Consider the following 12,662-nt stretch of genomic DNA (forward strand, 5'->3'; position numbering starts at 1 on the left):
GCTGCTCAATCAAAAGACAGCAGATATCACTGATGATGACATGTGTAGATTTGTTGGTGTTGCTTTAGGGGCACTTTCTAGATTTGTTGCGTCTCCCTCTTCTTCCAGAGTAATGAACTCTGTAACAGTTTGCTTGTTATCGCCAATGCTGCACCAATCCCACTTCTTCTCTTCTTCGAATACGACATCTCTACTTCCATGAATTTTCTCATGTTGCGGATCATATAACCTATGTGTCTTGGTTCCATCCCTTACACCAAAGTACACCATCTTTTGGCTTCTATTATCAAGTTTTTTTATATATGGTTTTGCAGTCTTAACATATGTTGCACAACAAAAGAATTTTACGTACTCGAAGTGAGGTGTCTTGTCGAACCATGCTTCGTAGGGGATGCAAGTGTCCAGCACCTTTATCGGTAAACGATTTAGAAGATAAACCGCATGTCGTATTGCCTTGCCCCAAAAAAATGTCAGGACTTGCATGCTCTTGAGTAAGCTTCTTGCAATGTTCATTATGATGTGATTTCTTCGGTAGACTATACTGTCTTGTTGTAGAGTGTACAGAGCAGTGAGTTGATGTTTGATACCTTCCTCCTCACAAAAATTTGATAAGTTCTGGGATAAGAACTCGCCATCTCGGTTAGTACACAAGGTTTTCAACTTGTGATCATACCCATTTTCAACGAATCTTTTGAATTTCTTAAACATAGATTCTCCTTTTTTCTTTAAGCATGTACACCGACATCCAACGACTATAATCGTCGACAAGTAAAAGAAAATACTTATTACCCCCAATGATGAAGGGGTGATCGGACCACACAAATTTGCATGAACTAGTTCCAATGGTGACTTAGCATGGAAACTTGTTTGAGTTGGAACAACGGTCTTGCTTGTTTAGAGACTAGGCAACGCTCACATAGCTTGTTTGGATGTGTAATCTTGGGTAGCCCCGTAGCCATCTTCTTCTCTCCCATCATTTTGAGCGTCTAAAAGTTCATGTGCCGAAATTTTGCATGTCATAGCCAAGTTGGGTCTACAAGTTTCATTAGTAGAGATGTGGGTTGGCTGGTCTCCAATAGTATCCTGTAGAAGCGGTTATGCGATCGTTTTACCTTCATCAACAAGGTTCCAATTCTGTTGTACATCTTGAGGGACAAGCTAGCTAACTCCACTTTGCTTCCTCCTTCCGTTCCTCTTACTAAGACTGATAATGTTACTCTTCAAGTTTGGGATATAGTATACCTTGGTCAGTAAACATTGGTCACCATTCTTGCACTAGAACAAGATGGATCATTTGCCTTAGATCAATAGAATTGATCCATCGCCAAACTACACATTTCCAATGACTTCTCATCAAGCTCCTTGAACTTTGTTCGATCTCCGATCAAGTGGTTGCTTGCTCCATTGTCAAGGTACCACGTGGTTGTCTCCACCTTGTCTTCTCCTTTTGTGAGAAGGTTCACCATAACCTTCTCTTCGTTGAGCATCAATAGGTTAGGCATCTTCTCGACTAACATTAGTGCAGGCTCTTGATCCTGGTGAGTGTGAGGTTTCCCTCCACATCGCGCTTCTTCTTGCAGCACTCTACTGCATAGTGCCAATATTTTCCACAAGAGTAACACCTGATTATACTATTGACCTTCTAAGGGTTGAAATTATCGTGGGTTTGTGAGCTATTGTCACGGCCTCCTCTGCCAGCACGTCCGCATTCAATTCTACGACCACGCCCACGAACTTTGTTTTTCTTGTTATGGCTACCACATCCCCTCGTACTTGAAAAAGAAGAGTCAACCACATCATTCCTTTTCGTCTGTGCGAGCCACGCCACATATGTGAGTAAGAGGTGTTTCTCCTCCTTTTTGTATTCATAACAAAAAATTGTCTCCTCATGAACCTTAAGACGAACAAAAACCTTCTCAACTAACATGTTCTTAAGGTCGTCAAACTACTTGATAGAGGTAACAATTTGCATGAATCTTAGGCAATAGTTCGAATGAACTTCTTGACTACGAAGATCGATCGATAAGATAAGGAACTTCTTGGAGGTAATAAATTCTATCTCTATAAGATTTGATGTTTTCTATCTATAAAAAAAAAAAAATAGAAGATAGACCGTAAGTTAAATAGCGACTCTATGTACCAAATATTAACATATTGATACACATTCAATTTTTGTTCGAACAACGTGAAAAAAATTGAGACAAGAACGATACTCTTATTTATTGTATTCATTTCATAATATTTATTTAGGTTAGACTAAAAAAATATTTTTTATAATCAAAACCCATTAGAAGGAAGGGACAACAAAAAATCATATAGAAATATTAGTCTTGAAGGCCCTAAAAATTCTATGAGGTGTTTTTGTATAACTACTTGATAGCACTGGATATAACATGCACCTAGGCCATGTCCCTAGCTCAACAAACTCTTTTGATACAAATATGTATACTATACATTAACAATGTTTACTATTAAAGCTTAAATGTTACCCTTTACGAATAACATGTATTTAACCTATCAATATAATCATATGGGAAGTGACCTAGTGCGTTTATCAGCTACACGATACTACGTGATCTCTTGTCCTTCGAGACAAATTCATATTAAAGATTATTTAACTATCCCTTAAAAGAACCTACATTATAACTTGGTTACGAAGCCTATAACCATGAATCATAGCTAGGATACTTTAATTTACCCTTCAAGATATGAATAATTATGAAACTGCCATTCTGGCAAGAATCAAATTATCAACAATGACCATTGGGTCTCCTTCTAAATTGTATATATTCTAGAACACTCACAAATCATCACATCCAACGGCTAGGATCCAAAACCAAGGTCGGTAGCTCACTGATCGGAGATGATATTTTCGGTGGATTTTTCAGAAAATCCAACCAATTCACAACGATTCTAGATCTCTCAATGTCGGTTTAAGCTTCCCCTATAAAGTTTGAAGTTGGGGAATAGTTTGAAACAAAAATCGAGCAAGGTCGAGCTCCCAATCGTAGGCAATAAACATTTAGATTTTGGGTCTCTTACTCTCAAGTTTCTTCCAAATTTGAACGCAATTCCCCACCATTTCTTTCCAAATGTATTCCTATAATTTCTAAACAAGATTACCGACAAGTTCTATGAAGGAATAGAGTGCTGAAACTGCCTAGATACCATTTCCCCAATCAAATCCTCCATTAAAGAGCTTTAAGGAAAACTCAAAATTTCAATCCGAGGATACACAAGAATTCATCGAGCAAGGGCGATCCCAATAAGTTTTTGCACTTTCAAGGAATGTTTCCATAGAAGACCATGAAGAGAAATAACCTCAGGAACGTGCCCAATTGAAGAAAATCCATTTTGGGCTCAAATCGGGGGTAAGTTTCGAATTCCTATCTACGGTCCCTTTTCCTTCAAATTAAGGATTCCTTTAGCTTCAGAGGAAGAAGTTGAGTAACTTTGATGAAGGAATCGAGAGCTGAAACATCGTAGAACAAACTACCCAAGAGATTGATTTCATAACGTTTCGGCTAAGTTGCAGATAGAGGATGATTCTCCAAAATTGGGGACACACACTCCACTTCGTTCCTCCAAACCAATTCATGTTGCTTGAAGAAAGAATAAGGAAGAGGTTTCATGAAGAAATTGAGCCGTGAAAACCCCTAGAATCGGATACCCAATAAGAAATCCTCTATTTTTGCTTCAGCAAGAAATCATATTTTGGATGAACTTTAGAAGCAAATATCTTAGGCTACAATCCACCAGAATGTATGAAATCAATTCCTAGCTCTTCCTTGTAACACCATCTTTAAGTTTCATGAAGAAATTAAGAGGGAAAATGACGTGATCAGAGCTGTGAGGGCGAGTTTTAGACTGGGACGCTATATGTCGTGCGCGTCTTCTTCCCGTCTGGAGGAAGAAGACGATGACGTGCTAGTTTAGTTGAACCGGCCATGTCGACCCAAAACTCGATATTCCCTCGGTTTTCTCAATTTTAACTTCCTTCCAGACTAGTTCTCACACAAATCTTTATGGTTCCAGAAACTAGATACAATAAGGAGTCTGTGTAGCAAATTTGAGGTAATTTGGATACCAGAAGCTTAAGAACGAAGGTCTTCAACGTTGACGATGAGGTAAGTAGCCACCTTTGATTTTTTTGTTAAGAAATATTTGTAGGAATTACTTGGATTTTCATATGAACCCGAAACCAAGTATGAATTAAGGATATATGAAAGAAAAACTCAAAGAACCATGAGTGAAGGCCCTAAACAGATCAAATTGCTCGAGAATTAGATAACACACTAAAATAACTAACTAAATTAACATTGCTGCCTATGAAACTTTAATGATTAGCATATTATAGCATGTTGAGGTTATATATGAAATTTGGTAGTCATTGGATAAGGATAAGTAGGTAAACCAAGAAACGGTGAAAAATGACTATAATTCTCCTAAGGATATCTACCTACGGTTCATGACCTAGATGACCTCCAAATACTATGAAACTCTGAAATAGATCTTATTTTATGATGCTTGATGATGTGGTGAAGTTTGAAACTGTTGGAACTTGTTAAGTAGCAAAACCAAGAAGTAGGGGTAAAATGACCAAAATGCCCCTAGGACTACTTATGATAGTTCAAGGTCTACATGTGCTCCAAATGATTTGATACTTCCTATAAGGTCTATTCTTAAAGACATGAAGATATGTTTGAGATTTTATATTGATTGGAGCAAGTTTGGAACCTAAACTATGTCAGGACCCAAGAAACACCACAAGAATCAAGACTCTTCTAGAACCCTCTAAAGAACTCCTAGGAATCTATGACCTTCTAGAACAACTCACACTAAGATGGGTTCATATGGTTACAAATGAAAGTTACAACTTACGCCTCGAGGAATTATGGACCTCAAAAACTTACAAGATTAAGAACCAAGAACAACACCACACAAGCTTTACTAGGTACCACTTAAGGACGAGGGACCAAGGTCCCCAAACTCAGAAACTCAAGAATGCAATAATACTCTAATCATGTACAAAGTGACTTGTGACCTCCCTAATGGTGTTACTATAAACAGTGGGGAAGCAATTTGGATCTTAGGCACTCTAAGTACATCAATTATAGTAAATTAGCTAGCATGTTCAAAAGCACTAAAACTCAATGAGTTTGAATACTAATCTTTTGGAGTTCAAATTCCCTTTTCCTAACGAACTGGTTTCGAACCACCACTAGTGTCTTTCCTACTATTCTCCGGCCCTAGAATGGGATTGTGGAATCTGGTGAGTGACTAAACTTGATAGGAATTTAGTATATGTAAAGAGAGAGTTTTGAGAGATTTTCTCGAAAGTTTTCAAGAAGAATTTACATGTACCTTGATCACTCTATTGATAGTCATATTTTCATGTTCATGCAAATTTGAGATTACTGAATTTTGACACTCAAAATTCCACTCAAATATGTCGAGTTTATTTGACAAATATGCAAGTTTGGTTAAACCAAATTTTGTCACTCAAAATTCCACTCAATTTTGTGGGATTATGTGGCAAACATGCAAGTTTGGTTAAACCATATATTGACACTCAATATTCCACTAACTCAATCCACATGGATTTTTCCATTAGTGAAGTCAACCTTTTGACTTTCATTATTTTAATTCAACAATTAATTTAAATAATTAATTTCAAATCAAAATAATATTAAAGGATTAATCAAAAAATTTAATTAATATTTAACATTAAATCAAATGTCAATCCCAATCAATTTCGGTACATATCGATTATGAATCCCTATTCATAATTAAAGTATTTACATCTTATTCAAATATCTCCAATTCTCTCTTTTTGTTTAATTCATAATTAAAACAAAATGCGGTTAAATATATCGTATATATTTAGCGTATATTCCCTAATTTGAATTTGAACACTTCAAACTCACTCGTCACACTGTTCTAAGGTTTAGTCTGATATGAGCTAGCAGGGGGGCCTAATGGACCTACAGATCATGGGCTCCAACGATTCGAGATTAACCAGCTAAACTCATTAACCTTGTTAACCAACATTCGTTAACTACTAGGACACTCCACTATAGTCTAGTAGTTGCACTCCCCTCACTATAGATATATTTTTGTCCATTTGATATAACCATGATTAGTAGGTCGATCCTTCACAGGTTGTTCGTAACTGGAGCTTTGTCAATTTACCGTTTTACCCCTAAAGTTACTTCTTGTTCCTTAAGTCCCACTGATCCTCTAATGAACAATTGGTTTGTGGTCCAACCACCAAATCGAATGCCTCTCGGGCCAATGAGAGGGTGGTGCCCCTTGTTCAAGACCTAGAGTCAGTAATTAAGGGAACAACCTCTCTACTATCCCTAAAAATGGGTAGGAGTGAATTCCATCTTACACCCTATGTCTCCAGTTATTCACCAAGTCTTACCCCCGAAATGGGAGACTGATTGAGTTGGCGAACTCTGGCCACTCTTACCCATACAAATCTAAGATAATTCCGAATAAACAGGAGTTCATAGTTAGCTCAGGATTAAGATCAAGTTACCTAGGTCGTCGAATGAAAAAATCAGTCTCAACAGTAAACGATATTATAAAGTGAGAGTGGTTTTCTTCATGGTCCGATCTTATGCAATACTCATTGCATAGGACACCCCCACTCACATGTCTCCACATGTACAATTTAGTGATCACATTGTTTATATCATATATAAAAGTGGGCCGCATCCATAGTGTCTCCAGAATAAGGTACTTAGCCTTATCCCTAAACCCTTATTAGGAATCTTTCCTTCATCTCTCCAACCGCTAGTAGATATTATCTATTTTAATCCGTTACGTATCATCCTTCATCTCTCCAACCGCTAGTAGATATTATCTATTTTAATCCGTTACGTATCATCTTCAGCCTCACAGTTTTAAAATGTGTCTACTAGGGAGACGTTTACACAACTATATATGGAATGCTAAATCCCCTCTCAAACCAATCCTGGAACGCACAGTAAGCAGTCAGGATGACCGAGCGGTCTAAGGCGCCAGACTCAAGTTCTAGTCCTCGTAAGAGGGTGTGGGTTCAAATCCCACTTCTGACATCCATATTATTGTTAGTCAAAATGCGAGCGAGAGTAAGCTAACTATGAACCTCCGAACCTTGTGGTTAACAACCACACACTCTAACCAACTAAGCTATTCCAACCAGTCATTTCATTACGTCTCCTCCGAACCTTGTGGTTAACAGCCACACACTCTACCCCTTATAAGAAATGTTTCTTCATCTCTCTAAGTGTCGACCCCTTATGAGGGCAATTCAAGCGCACTACTAGCAGACAAAGAAATGTTTCTTCATCTCTCTAAGTGTCGACCCCTTATGAGGGCAATTCAAGCGCACTACTAGCAGACAAAGAAATGTTTCTTCATCTCTCTAAGTGTCGACCCCTTATGAGGGCAATTCAAGCGCACTACTAGCAGACATTGTCCATTTTTGTCATTCGGTATTGCCATCAGTCTCACAGTTTTACAAACGCTAAGGAGATGTTTACACACCTATATACGGAATGCTAAATCCCCTCTCAAACCAATCTTGGAATGCACATTAAGCAGTCAGGATGGCCGAGTGGTCTAAGTCGTTAGACTCAAGTTCTGGTCTTTGTAAAAAGGCGTGGGTTCAAATCCCACTTTTGACATCCATATTATTGTTAGTCGAAATGAAAGCCAGATACCACTAATGTCGATGATGGTTTTGGGTTGAAAGAATGATTCTTTATCAAAGTGATAAGAACGTAGTAGATTTCAAAGTTGAAAAATGGAACTTTCACAGTGTTTTTTGAAAACATGATTTAGTTAGTTCTCCTAGGGATTGAGGAAGAACTAAACAAGATTGTTAGGTATGCTTTATTCCTATCACTAGAAAGAGAGCTTGAACCAAGGGATTGAGGAAGAACTAAACAAGATTGTTAGGTATGCTTTATTCCCATCACTAGAAAGAGAGCTTGAACCACCAGCCTTGTGGTAAATAGCCACACGCTCTAACCAATTGAGCTATTCCAGCCAATCATTTTGTTACCATCCAAGATCACTAGAGTGGGGAAAGGATCTAGGATCCAGAGCATTTTGTTACCATCCAAGATCACTAGAGTGGGGAAAGGATCTAGGATCTAGGCACTAGAGCACTAGAGCACTAGAGCACTAGAGCACTAGAGCACTAGAGCACTAGAGCACTAGAGCAGGGAAAGAAAAAGTAGGGAAGTTGATCGAAAAGTTGTCGTAGGGATTGAAGAAGAACTAAACAAGATTGTTAGGTATGCTTCATTCCCATCACTAGAAGGAGGGCTTGAACCTCCGCCCTTGTGGTAAATAGCCACATGCTCTAACCAATTGAGCTATTCCAGCCAATCATTTTGTTACCATCCAAGATCACTAAAGAGGGGAAAGGATCTAGGATCTAGAGCACTAGAGCGGGGAAAGGATCTAGGATCTAGAGCACTATAGCAGGGAAAGAAAAAGTAGGATCTAGGACTATTGCAGGGAGGATCTAGGATCTAGAGCACTAGAGCAGGGAAAGAAAAGGTAGGATCTAGGATCTAGAGCAGGGAAATAGAAAGTAGGATCTATGATCATGAGCAGGGAAAGAAAGAAAAAGTAGGATCTAGAGCACTAAAGCAGGGAAAGGATCTAGGATCTAGAGCACTAGAGTAGGGAAAGAAAAAGTAGGATCTAAGATCTAAAGAAAGGAAAGAAAAAGTAGGATCTAGGATCAGGAGTAGGGAAAGAAAGATCTAGAGCACTAGAGTAGGGAAAAAAGAAAAAGTAGGATCTAGAGCACTAGAGGAGGGAAATAGAGCACTAGGGCAGGGAAAGAAAAAGTAGGATCTAGGATCTAGAGCATGGTAAGAAAGAAAAATAGGATCTAGAGCACCAGAGCAGGGAAATAAAGCACTAGAGTAGGGAAAGAAAAAGTAGGAACTAGGATCTAGAGCAGGGAAAGAAAAAAAAAGTAGGATTTAGAGCATTAGAGTAGGGAAAGGATCTAGGATCTAGAGCACTAGAGCAAGGAAAGAAAGAAAAAGTAGGATCTAGAGCACTAGAGCAGGGAAAGAATAAGTAGGAACTAGGATCTAAAGCAGGGAAAGAAAGGATCTAAGATCTAGAGCACTAGAGCACGGAAAGAAATAAAAAGTAGGATCTAGAGCACTAGAGTAGGGAAAGAAAGAAATAGTAGGATCTAGAGCACTTGAGTAGGGAAAGAAAGAAAAAGTAGATCTAGAGCATTAGAGCAGGGAAAGAAAGAAAAAGTAGGATCTAGAGCACTAGAGCAGGGAAAGAATAAGTAGGAACTAGGATCTAGAGCAGGGAAAGAAAGGATCTAAGATCTAGAGCACTAGAGCACGGAAAGAAATAAAAAGTAGGATCTAGAGCACTAGAGTAGGGAAAGAAAGAAATAGTAGGATCTAGAGCACTTGAGTAGGGAAAGAGGATCTAGAGCACTAGAGTAGGGAAAGAAAGAAATAGTAGGATCTAGAGCACTTGAGTAGGGAAAGAAAGAAAAAGTAGATCTAGAGCATTAGAGCAGGGAAAGAAAGAAAAAGTAGGATCTAGAGCACTAGAGTAGGGAAAGAAAGAAATAGTAGGATCTAGAGCACTTGAGTAGGGAAAGAAAGAAAAAGTAGATCTAGAGCATTAGAGCAGGGAAAGAAAGAAAAAGTAGGATCTAGAGCACTAGAGTAGGGAAAGAAAGAAATAGTAGGATCTAGAGCACTTGAGTAGGGAAAGAAAGAAAAAGTAGATCTAGAGCATTAGAGCAGGGAAAGAAAGAAAAAGTAGGATCTAGAGCACTAGAGCAGGGAAAGAAAGAAAAATTAGAATCGAGAATCTAGAAATTAGGATCTAGGATCTAGAGCCTAGATCATTAGAGAGAAAAAGTAGGATCTAGTGCACTAGCGCACGGAAAGAAAAAGTAGGATCTAAGATCAGGAGTAGGGAAAGAGAGAAAAAGTAGGATCTAGGATCTAGAGCAGGGAAAGAAAGATCTAGAGCAGTAGAGTAGGGAAAAAAAGAAAAAGTAGGATCTAGAGCACTAGAGTAGGGAAATAGAGCACTAGGGCAGGGAAAGAAAAAGTAGGATCTAGGATCTAGAGCAGGGAAAGAAAGAAAAATAGGATCTAGAGCACCAGAGCAGGGAAACAGAGCACTAGAGCAGGGAAAGAAAAAGTAGGAACTAGGATCTAGAGTAGGGAAAGAAAAAAAAAGTAGGATCTAGAGCACTAGAGTAGGGAAAGGATCTAGGATCTAGAGCACTAGAGCAGGGAAAGAAAGAAAAAGTAGGATCTAGAGCACTAGAGCAGGGAAAGAATAAGTAGGATCTAGAGCAGGTAAAGAAAGTATCTAAGATCTAGAGTAGGGAAAGAAAGAAAAAGTAGGAGCTAGAGCACTAGAGTAGGGAAAGAAAGAAATAGTAGGATCTAGAGAAGGGAAAGAAAGAAAAAGTAGGGTCTAGAGCACTAGAGCAGGGGAAGAAAAAAAGTAGGATCTAGAGCACTAGAGCAGGGAAAGAAAGAAAAATTAGAATCGAGAATCTAGAAATTAGGATCTAGGATCTAGAGCCTAGATCACTAGAGAGAAAAAGTTGGATCTAGAGCAGGGGAAGAAAGAAAAAGTAGAATCTAGAATCTAGAGAAAGGAAAGAAATAGTAGGATCTAGGATCAGGAGTAGGGAAAGAAAGAAAAAGTAGGATTTAGAGCAGGGAAAGAAAGATCTAGAGCATTAGAGCAGGGAAAGAAAGAAAAAGTAGGATCTAGAGCACTAGAGTAGGGAAATAGAGCACTAGAGCAGGGAAAGGGAAAGAAAAAGTAGGATCTAGGATCTAGAGCAGGAAAAGAAAGAAAAAATAGGATCTAGAGCACTAGAGCAGGGAAATAGAGAACTAGAGCAGGGAAAGAAAAAGTAGGATCTAGGATCTAGAACCGGGAAAGAAAGAAAAAGTAGGATCTAGAGCACTAGAGCAAGGAAAGAATAAGTAGGATCTAGGATCTAGAGCAAGGAAAGAAAGAATCTAGGATCTAGAGCACTAGAGCAGGGAAAGAAAAAGTAGGATATAGGATCTAGAGTAGGGAAAGAAAAAGTAAGATGTAGGATCATGAGCCGGGAAAGAAAGAAAATGTAGGATCTAGAGCACTAGAGCAGGGAAAGAAAGAAAAATAGGATCAAGAGCACTAGAGTAGGGAAAGGATCTAGGATCTAGAGCAGGGAAAGAAAGAAAAAGTAGGTTCTAGAGCACTAGAGCAGGTTAAGGATCTAGGATCTAGAGCACTAGATTAGGGAAAGAAGAAGTAGGAACTAGGATAGGGAAAGAAAAAGTAGGATCTAGGATCTCAAAAGAAAATGTAGGATCTAGGATCTAGAGTAGGGAAAGAAAAAGTAGGATCTAGAGCAGGGAAAGAAAAAGTAGGATAAGAAAAAGTAGGATGCACTAGAGTAGGGAAAGAAAAAGTAGAATCTAGGATCTATGAAGTAGGGAAAGAAAAAGTAGGATCTAGGATCTAGAGCACAAGAGCAGGGAAATAAAAAAATAGGATCTAGGATCTAGAGCACTAGAGCAGGAAAAGAAAAAGTAGAATCTAGAGCAGGGAAAGAATAAAGTAGGATCTAGAGCACTAAAGCAGGGAAAGAAAAAGTAGGATCTAAAGCAAGGAAAGAAAAAGAGATCTAGGATCTAAAGTAGTGAAAGAAAAAGTAGGATCTAAGATCTAGAGCAGGGAAAGAAAAAGTAGATAAAGTGTTGGAGATTTCACGGGTAAAGTGTTGGAGATTTTAGGGAAACAAAAAGTAGATAAAGTGTTGGAGATTTCAGGGGTAGGACACTAGAGTAGAGATTGCCCAAATGCAAGAATTATGACCCTCAAGCGGGAGAAATGAAAAAGTAGATAAAGTGTTGTATGATGTATATGTATAATCGGTCAGGGAAATCACCGAGAGGATATTGTCGACAGGAGGTTGTTGGAAGAAAGATACAATGCGTAAAATAAGAGAGAGAGAAGGACTGAAAGTTTGACTGCTCTTCAAAATCCGGATGGGAAATCTTGTAAACAGATTTCCTATTTAAATACAACCTATCCTAAAAATGGGTGGAGAGTGGCCAACTGAATCTGTGCCACTTCCTAGAAAATTGACGTCTAAGAATTCGCTAATCCATTCGACGTGTTTGTCAAATGGTCAAAGGGAAATTAAACGTAAACGTGTGAATCTAAATAAAGAAAAAACAAAGGTTTTATCTAACAATCTCCTCCTAAAACCTGTGTTATATCTGCCTTATTATTTGAACTCCGATCTTTGAGCGAAGTTCTTCAAATTTCACCCGTGCCAGGGACTTGGTGAAAATGTCTCCAAGTTGTTCCTCTGTTCGAATGAAATCAATCTTGATGAGCCCTCGATCTGCACATTCTCGAATGTAGTGGAATCTGATTTCTATGTGCTTGCTCCGGTCGTGCAAAACTGGATTTTTGATCAGGGAGATCGTAGCTTTGTTGTCTACGTATAGCATTGGTGGATCGCTTTCTCTCCCGATGAGTTCTTCCATTAGTCGTGCAAGCCAGATCCCTTGAGTTGCTGCCATCGAAGCGGCGATGTATTCTGCTTCGCAGGAAGACAAAGCAACTACCTTCTGTTTTGTTGA

General features: G+C 38.6%; 3 non-coding genes across 3 annotated transcripts; 2 read left to right on the forward strand and 1 right to left on the reverse strand.

Moving 5' to 3' along the window:
• Positions 1–7,001: 7,001 nt before the first annotated feature.
• TRNAL-CAA lies at positions 7,002–7,085 on the forward strand. Its single transcript has one exon. It is a non-coding gene; the product is annotated as a tRNA-Leu (tRNA).
• Positions 7,086–7,592: 507 nt separating this feature from the next.
• On the forward strand, positions 7,593–7,676 carry TRNAL-CAA. The gene has a single exon. It is a non-coding gene; the product is annotated as a tRNA-Leu (tRNA).
• A 632-nt stretch (positions 7,677–8,308) lies between these two features.
• Positions 8,309–8,382, reverse strand: TRNAN-AUU. The gene has a single exon. It is a non-coding gene; the product is annotated as a tRNA-Asn (tRNA).
• Between the last annotated feature and the right edge of the window lie 4,280 nt (positions 8,383–12,662).

Source organism: Cucurbita moschata, unplaced genomic scaffold (genome assembly GCF_002738365.1).
Source record: "Cucurbita moschata cultivar Rifu unplaced genomic scaffold, Cmos_1.0 Cmo_Scf00010, whole genome shotgun sequence".
In the NCBI taxonomy this organism is placed as follows: domain Eukaryota; kingdom Viridiplantae; phylum Streptophyta; class Magnoliopsida; order Cucurbitales; family Cucurbitaceae; genus Cucurbita; species Cucurbita moschata.